Raw genomic sequence first — 7,252 nt, 5'->3', positions numbered from 1 at the left:
CAAATCTAGATCTTGTAATAGCTGCATGTTTGCAGAGACAGGCATGACCTAGCCAGCAAAAATTATGTATCCACTTTTTTTTTTTGAGATGGAGCCTCTGTGGCCCAGTCTCGGCTCACTGCAACCTCCGCCTCCCAGGTTCAGGCAATTCTGCCTCAGCCTCCTGAGTAGCTGGTATTACAGGCACCTGCCACAACGCCCGGCTTATTTTTGTAGTTTTAGTAGAGATGGGGTTTCACTGTGTTGGCCAGGCTGGTCTCGAACTCCTAACCTCGTGATTGTCCATGTTGGCCTCCCAAAGTGCTGGGATTACAGGCGTGAGCCAAATAACAAAACTTCTGTACTCATCAGCAACAGCTGAGAAAATGGAGATAAAAGGGTGCTCAGGCCTGCAAAATCATCAAGGCTTACACTCGAGAGAGCACCAGGCAAAGGGTACCTGGGACATCAGCCATGTACACAACCATAACCAGAACGTGTTAGGCCCTCAATGTTCAAGGACAATCTTAGGCAAGATGGTTGTTTTTAATTTAGAACCACTCTTTGGAATCAAATAATTGAATAAAACTGGTGAATTAATTGAAACAACCAGCCACAAAAGGTAAATAACCAATCTAGAAATCAACAATTATTCCTTCTCAGTCAGCCACATCTTAAAAGTTCTCATATAATTTGTTGTTATCTTCACAAACCTTCCGGCACCTCACTGGGGGAAAGTCCTCACTTCTGTATATCTCCAGGTAAAATACACAATGGAAATAAGGAAACTTCAGAACAATTAGCCCTGCAGACAATTAAACAAAAAATATGTCCCCAAAGATTTGCATTTGCTTTTCTTTCTTCCGTGTGGATTAATTGATTGGGGAGTCAAGGGTTTGGATGAGCATTTGTTGAGTGCGTATTAGATTCCAGACACTACATGTATAATGCTCCATGCAAGCCTTCTAAAAGGACCTTTTCACCGCAGAAGGCATAGGCAGAGAGACTTACATAACACACCAGGGTCAGAGGAAGGGTGCATTACAGCACTATTGTTTGAAGGCAGGTCTGTTTCAACTTCATTGTCTGATTTTCAGTTTAATGCACTGCTTTCAAGACAGTTATGGAAATTGCAGGGATTGTATTAGTGGAATCTAGTTGAAAGGGCATCTAAAGAAACATGTAAATACTAGTTATGGGAATGATGCAAAGTTTCTGGTTCTGCTAAGTAATTCAGGAGCTAGTAAGAGGGACAAATGAGGGAGAGACCTGATACATGAAGTGAAGAGAACTTCTACTGCTGAGTGGTAGACAAGGTCAGAGGGAGAGGAGTTGATAAGGAAAGCCGTTCTGCAAGGGTCCTGGGAGAGTGCTGGAGGTGTAGCCACTTGGATTGGTACTTCTTATCAGCATATTCTTCTAGGAAGATCTGCTTTTCAGACAAATTTTATTTTTAAAAATAATTTTTAAAAATGTACTTTTCAAAGACCCAACTTGGATCATATTACCTTCTTTATTTATATACTTTGAACAATGTGCTCATTTCTTTCAAAATTGAGGTTAACGTTTATAACTTTATTTATTTGGAGGGCTTCCCTCTTGCTGTTTCCACTATTAGGAACCACCCCCCTTCAAATGTCATCATAAATTTGTTCCTGCTTTTCTTCCTACCCTGCCATCAATTAATCAGATATACATATGCCTCTTATCTTTCTTTCAGTCGTATATAATGCAGGAGAAAATACTCTTTTATAACTCATGCATTTTGTCTTCTTGTGCTATGGCGTGTGTTTGTGGAAGATTCTGGAACTCACAGACATTCTTAGCACATGTCATGTAAGTATTAAGAGCCAATACATGTTTTTTGTATCAAACTGATATACACAATAGGATTTACACAAACGAATTTAACACAATATGAAACACTGGATCCATATTAGGCCATTCATTGCAGACTCATTGCGGAAGTCTGTATATCTGGAAAAATGCCGCAGTGCCTTTTCCCTCCTCATTTAACACAGAATAGAGACAGAAAGGGGGTGTTGAGGGATCACTTCAAACTCATTAGAGAGCTTTTGTGGGCCTTCCTTGGAGAAGCGGCTAGAGAGGCCTACTATGGGTGTTTGTGCATTTATCAGCTGGAACAATGTGATCTATGCAAATGCAGTTGGATCCGGGCTGCCTCCAAAGGCTATCAGAAAACCCCACAACTTGGCTGTCCCATTCCGGCCACCCCAGTCACCCTAGAGCATCGTTCGGACAGCCAAAGCCTCTAATTCATAGTAATCCACAGGATGTCAATGCTGGCAACCACTGGGAAGGAGAAAAGTAGGGTCTATATATCACATCCAGTGGTGATAATTGTGAGTGTCATTGATATCCATTGCCTACCAATAAAAACTACACTGTTTGGCGTAGCATACAAAATTAGCCCTGATCTCTTTCCCTGCATTGCCACCTGAGTGGGAGCCGCATCCAGCCACAGGTGGTTCAAAGACACGCTGTAGTCTGTCCTCCCCAGCTGGACTCTCCACGTGCTGCTTTCTCTGACCAAATTCCGTTAGAAGGACAGGCTGGCTGGGAATCCCAGGCCTCCTAAGGACTGAATTCAAATAGAAGTTTATCTGTGAACTTTCTCAGACCTCTGCCTCCCATGCTCACATGTGGTGTCTTCCTTCTGGTGTCTTCCTTGTACCCGTATGTGGTAAGACGGGTTCCCTCTGTGTTATCACTTCGTCCATGTGCCAGTTCCTCCCTACAGCAGGACACGAGCTCCAAGCTCCTCTTCATAGTTAGCTCTGTGTCTTCAGCCAATCCTTGGTGTCTGGCTCCTAAACGTGTCTACTGAACAAGTGAAGAGAGGCCTGTGACCAGTTTGCATAGTACAGCAGGAACATCATCCAACACTAGACCTAGAATGATAGATGGAATTTGCTCATTACATTTGCTCAAATCTCAGGTTTCTCATGTCTAAAATACAGATGGGGTTTATAATACTTCCTTCAGGGACAGATTACAAACCTCACATGGAATACTGCATTATTAATTGATTACAGAATCTATTCTGAGCCCTTATTCTGAGCAGGCTCAGACTGAAGGGGCTTTGGAATAAAATATTAAAAGAATACATTCTTAGGCTGGGCACAGTGGCTCACGCCTGTAATCCTACCACTTTGGGAGGCCGAGGCAGGTGGATCACCATCAGGGGCTCGAGACCAGCCCGGCCAACATGGAGAAACCCTGTCTCTACTGAAAATACAAAAATTAGCCAGGTGTGCTGGCATGCACCTGTAATCCCAGCTAGTCGGGAAGCTGAGGCAGGAGAATCACTTGAACCCTGGAGGCAGAGGTTACAGTGAGCCGAGACCCCACCATTGCACTCCAGCCTGGGTAACAAAACCAAAAACTCCATCTCAAAAAAAAAACAGAGAGAAAAAAAATATATTCTTTTCCCCAAATCAGTCAAATTATGTAAAAAAAAAGTGTAAACCACTCTTTAAATATCCGTTATTATATTAATATAACTTCATTAAAATGCACACATGTTGCTTCCATCTCAGGTGCATGGAAAACAAACCAAGGACCAGATTTTATTTCTCTTTATCAATCTCCTGAAGACTACTTGGTTCACTCTCACTACCACTAGCCACTAAGAGCTGTCTCTGCTTTAACCTTGCCCTCTGAATCCCTTCCATAAAAGCACAGAGGTGCACTGGATTCCAGCAGGCCTTACCGAGGTAAAAATGGAGGCTGTGCCCACAGAGAACATCACATAATCTTAGTTCAACTTTACTTCAATATAGTTTCTGGAAAAAAAGGAAACACAAAAAAATGCAGGGTATACCACCTCATTAGGATGGTTACTATTGAAAAAACAGAAAATAACAAGTGTTGGTGAGGATGTGGAGAAATCAGAACCCTTGTGCACTGTTGGTATATAAAATAGTACAGCCACTGTGGAAAATAGTATGGAGGTTCCTCAAGAAATGAGATATAGAATTACCTTGTGATTCAGCAATTCTACTTCTGGAGATATATTCAAAACAGGGTCTGGAAGAGATATACATGCATTCATGTTTATAGCTGCATTATTCATAATAACCAAAATATAGTAGCAACCCAAATGTCTATAGTGGAATGGATAAGCAAAATGTGGTATACTCATACAATGAAATTGTATTCAGCCTTAAAAATAGAGAACATTCTGCAATATGCTACAACATGAATGAATCTTGTGGACATTACGCTAAGTGAAATAAGTCAGTCACAGGAAGATAAATACTTACATGAGGTACTTAGAGTAGTCAGAATCACAGACACAGACCAGGGAACGGAGGGAGGAGGAAGTGGGAAGTTATTGTTTAATGGGCTTAGAGTTTCAGCTTTACAAGATGTCAAGGGTTCTGGAGGTGGCTGTACAACACTATGAGTGTATTAGGTACCACTGCATTGTACACTTAAAAATGGTTAAAGTAGTAACTTTTTTTGTTATGAGTATTTTACCGCAATTCAAGAAAATGGGAGAGGCTGGGCGGAGTGGCTCACACCTGTAATCCCAGCACTTTGGGAGGCTGAGGCGGACAGATCACCAGAGGTCAGGAGTTTGAGACTAGCCTGGCCAACATGGTGAAACCCCGTCTTTACTAAAAACATAAAATCAGCCAAGCGTGGTGGCATGCGCCTGTAATCCCAGCTACTCAGGAGGCTGAGGCAGGAGAATCGCTTGAACCCAGGAGGCAGAGGTTGCAGTGAGCTGAGGTCGTACCATTGCACTCCAGCCTGGGTGACAGAGTAAGACTCTGTCTAAAAAAAAAATAAAAAGGAGAAAAAAATGCGGGGTTCAGTTGCTTGAATGAGGTCCTTTTAAGGCCAGAAACAAGGAAGGAAATGCTGAGTCAGCGGATGCTAGTCTTGAGGGCTGTGCTTTTATTTTTGGCATTTGAATTTGCCAACCCAATAGTCCTATAGACAGATATATATAGATAGATAGATAGATAGATAGATAGATAGATAGATAGATAGATAGATAGATAGAGAGAGAGAGAGAGAGAATTTGACCTTTCTGGTCTTAGAGCTTGAAACTTACTTTTGTTTTATCTGAGTTCCTTCCTCAGGAAAGGACCACCAGCCCTCTCGAAAAGTAAGAAAGAATTGAAACTCATCAGATCACCCCAGGTCATCTCAACCAGATAGTGAGATGCCAGTCCAGTCCACTTATTCAACATGATTGCTTCCTTATCCCTCCCTAGTTCCTCTTTTTCCACACAGTGTTATATTTCTTCCCTGCTGCTACATAAGCCCCTAATTTTAGTCAGTCAGGGAGATGGATTTGAAACTGAGCTCCTATCTCCTCTGCTGCAGCACCTGATTAAAAGTTTCTTCTCTGGCAATAATCGTGGTCTCAGTGATTGGCTTTCTGTGTGGAGAGCAGCAGGACTTAGACCGAACTCCTGGTGTCTTGGTAACAAATTGGGCTGCTTTGAGGGCTATGGAGCTAAGAGATTGTGAATCCCCAAAGCTGAGGTAAAGGGTTTGGCCATGGAGATCTGAGAAACTCCATGAAAAGGATTCAAAGTAAGGAAGAAAACATTGCTGTCCTGAAGAAATGGTTTCAGGAGCCCAAAGCCATGAGGCCAAATAAATCACAAAAAAGAGCAGGGAGGAATAATGCTCAGATGATGGCAGATCCCATAGTTTAATGACGTCACAGAAGGCAGGACACAACGGGAGAGGAATATTAGAGAAGGAGGATGGTTGCGGGTGGTATTAGCTAAAAGATTTGCAACTCTGCAACCTGTAAATGAATCAGAGGGTGAAGTTAGCCTATAAATTAAGGAGTGGGGTGCATTGGAATTTGGTCGTATTGGCATAAACAAAGAGACACTTTACCCCAAAAGAAAGCTCATGAGAAAATACAAATTTAAGTTAGATTATTCCCATTAAACCAGAAACTGCCTGGCGAGGCACTCCATGTAGCATTTGTAAATACAGTGACACCTAGATATAATCCAATCCACGACTTACCTGCATGGATGTGCTATAAGGGAAATGTGTGTTTCTAAGAACAATGGTACCGATGTCATTCCTAGTCAACCAGTGTCAGAGACAAAGCAGTTTAATCTCAGCAACTCTAGAACCAGCAGGGGAAGAAGTAAGCTCGCCCACTGCGTCACACCCTCCTGAAAACCACAGTGACCCCAACATCAGAAGCCAGAGGCCTTCCCTTAGGATCATAGGCACTAGGAAATCTGAATTTAAGTGAGCTTGGTTATCAATTGGCCCACACATTCGAGCAAATGTATTGTTTTACTGTGTCCCGTTATGCCTGCAAAACAGAAAAATGCTCCAACATCTGCCAGAGTTATGGAGAGCCAGAGCAAGATCATGTATGTAAAATGCAGAAAAACATGGATTTCACATTTGACATAATATAATCATCTTTGAACTTCCCTCTTTCATTAGCTCCTAGGATAAACTGTGCTAATTCTGTTCATTCACTTATTAACTTGTTTATTCAATTAGCATTTGTGGAGTGTCCACTTGTGCCAGTTACTCTTCAAGGTCCTAGGGATACATAGAGCAGTGAACAAAATAGAAAAAAATCTCTCTTCCTAATGTAGCTTACCTTTTGACTCACCATCCTTCCATTCACTTTGCTATTTCATTTCCTTTTCTTCAATTAAATATATTTGCTACATGGCCGGGCGAGGTGGCTAACACTTGTAATCCCAGCACTTTGGGAAGCCAAGGTGGGCAGATTGTTTGAACCCAGGAGTTTGAGACCAGCCTGGGCAACATGGCAAAACCCTGTCTCTACAAAAAATACAAAAATTAGCTAGGCGTGGTGGCGGGCACCTGTAGTCCCAGGTACTTGGGAGGCTGAGGTGAGAGGATCACTTGAGCCTGAAAGGTAGAGGCTGCAGTGAGTCAGGTTGTGGCACTACACTATAGCCTGGGCAGCAGAGCAAGACCCTGTCTCAATATATATACATGTGTATGTGTGTATTTGCAACATGCCGGGACCTATATTAAGCATCTACTGTGTGTTAGCTCATTTAATACTCTGAAAGGCCTTGTAAGAATGACACTTCTTCACTGCACGTTAGAAGAAATGCAGGGAAGAAACGTGGCACAGCTAGCCTCAAGCTTCTTAGCAAGTGCCGCAGCCCTTAATTTGGAGCCAGAGTCTGTTTTTCTTTGCTAAGTCTTCTTTACGCTCTTTAGCTTTTTTCTCTAATGTCACATCTTTTGCTAATACAAACCCATGTGTGTT

The sequence above is a fragment of the Macaca mulatta genome, chromosome 1 (assembly GCF_049350105.2).
Source record: "Macaca mulatta isolate MMU2019108-1 chromosome 1, T2T-MMU8v2.0, whole genome shotgun sequence".
Classification (NCBI taxonomy): Eukaryota; Metazoa; Chordata; class Mammalia; order Primates; family Cercopithecidae; genus Macaca; species Macaca mulatta.
The sequence above is the reverse complement of the archived record's forward strand: the minus strand, read 5'-3'. Positions refer to the sequence as shown.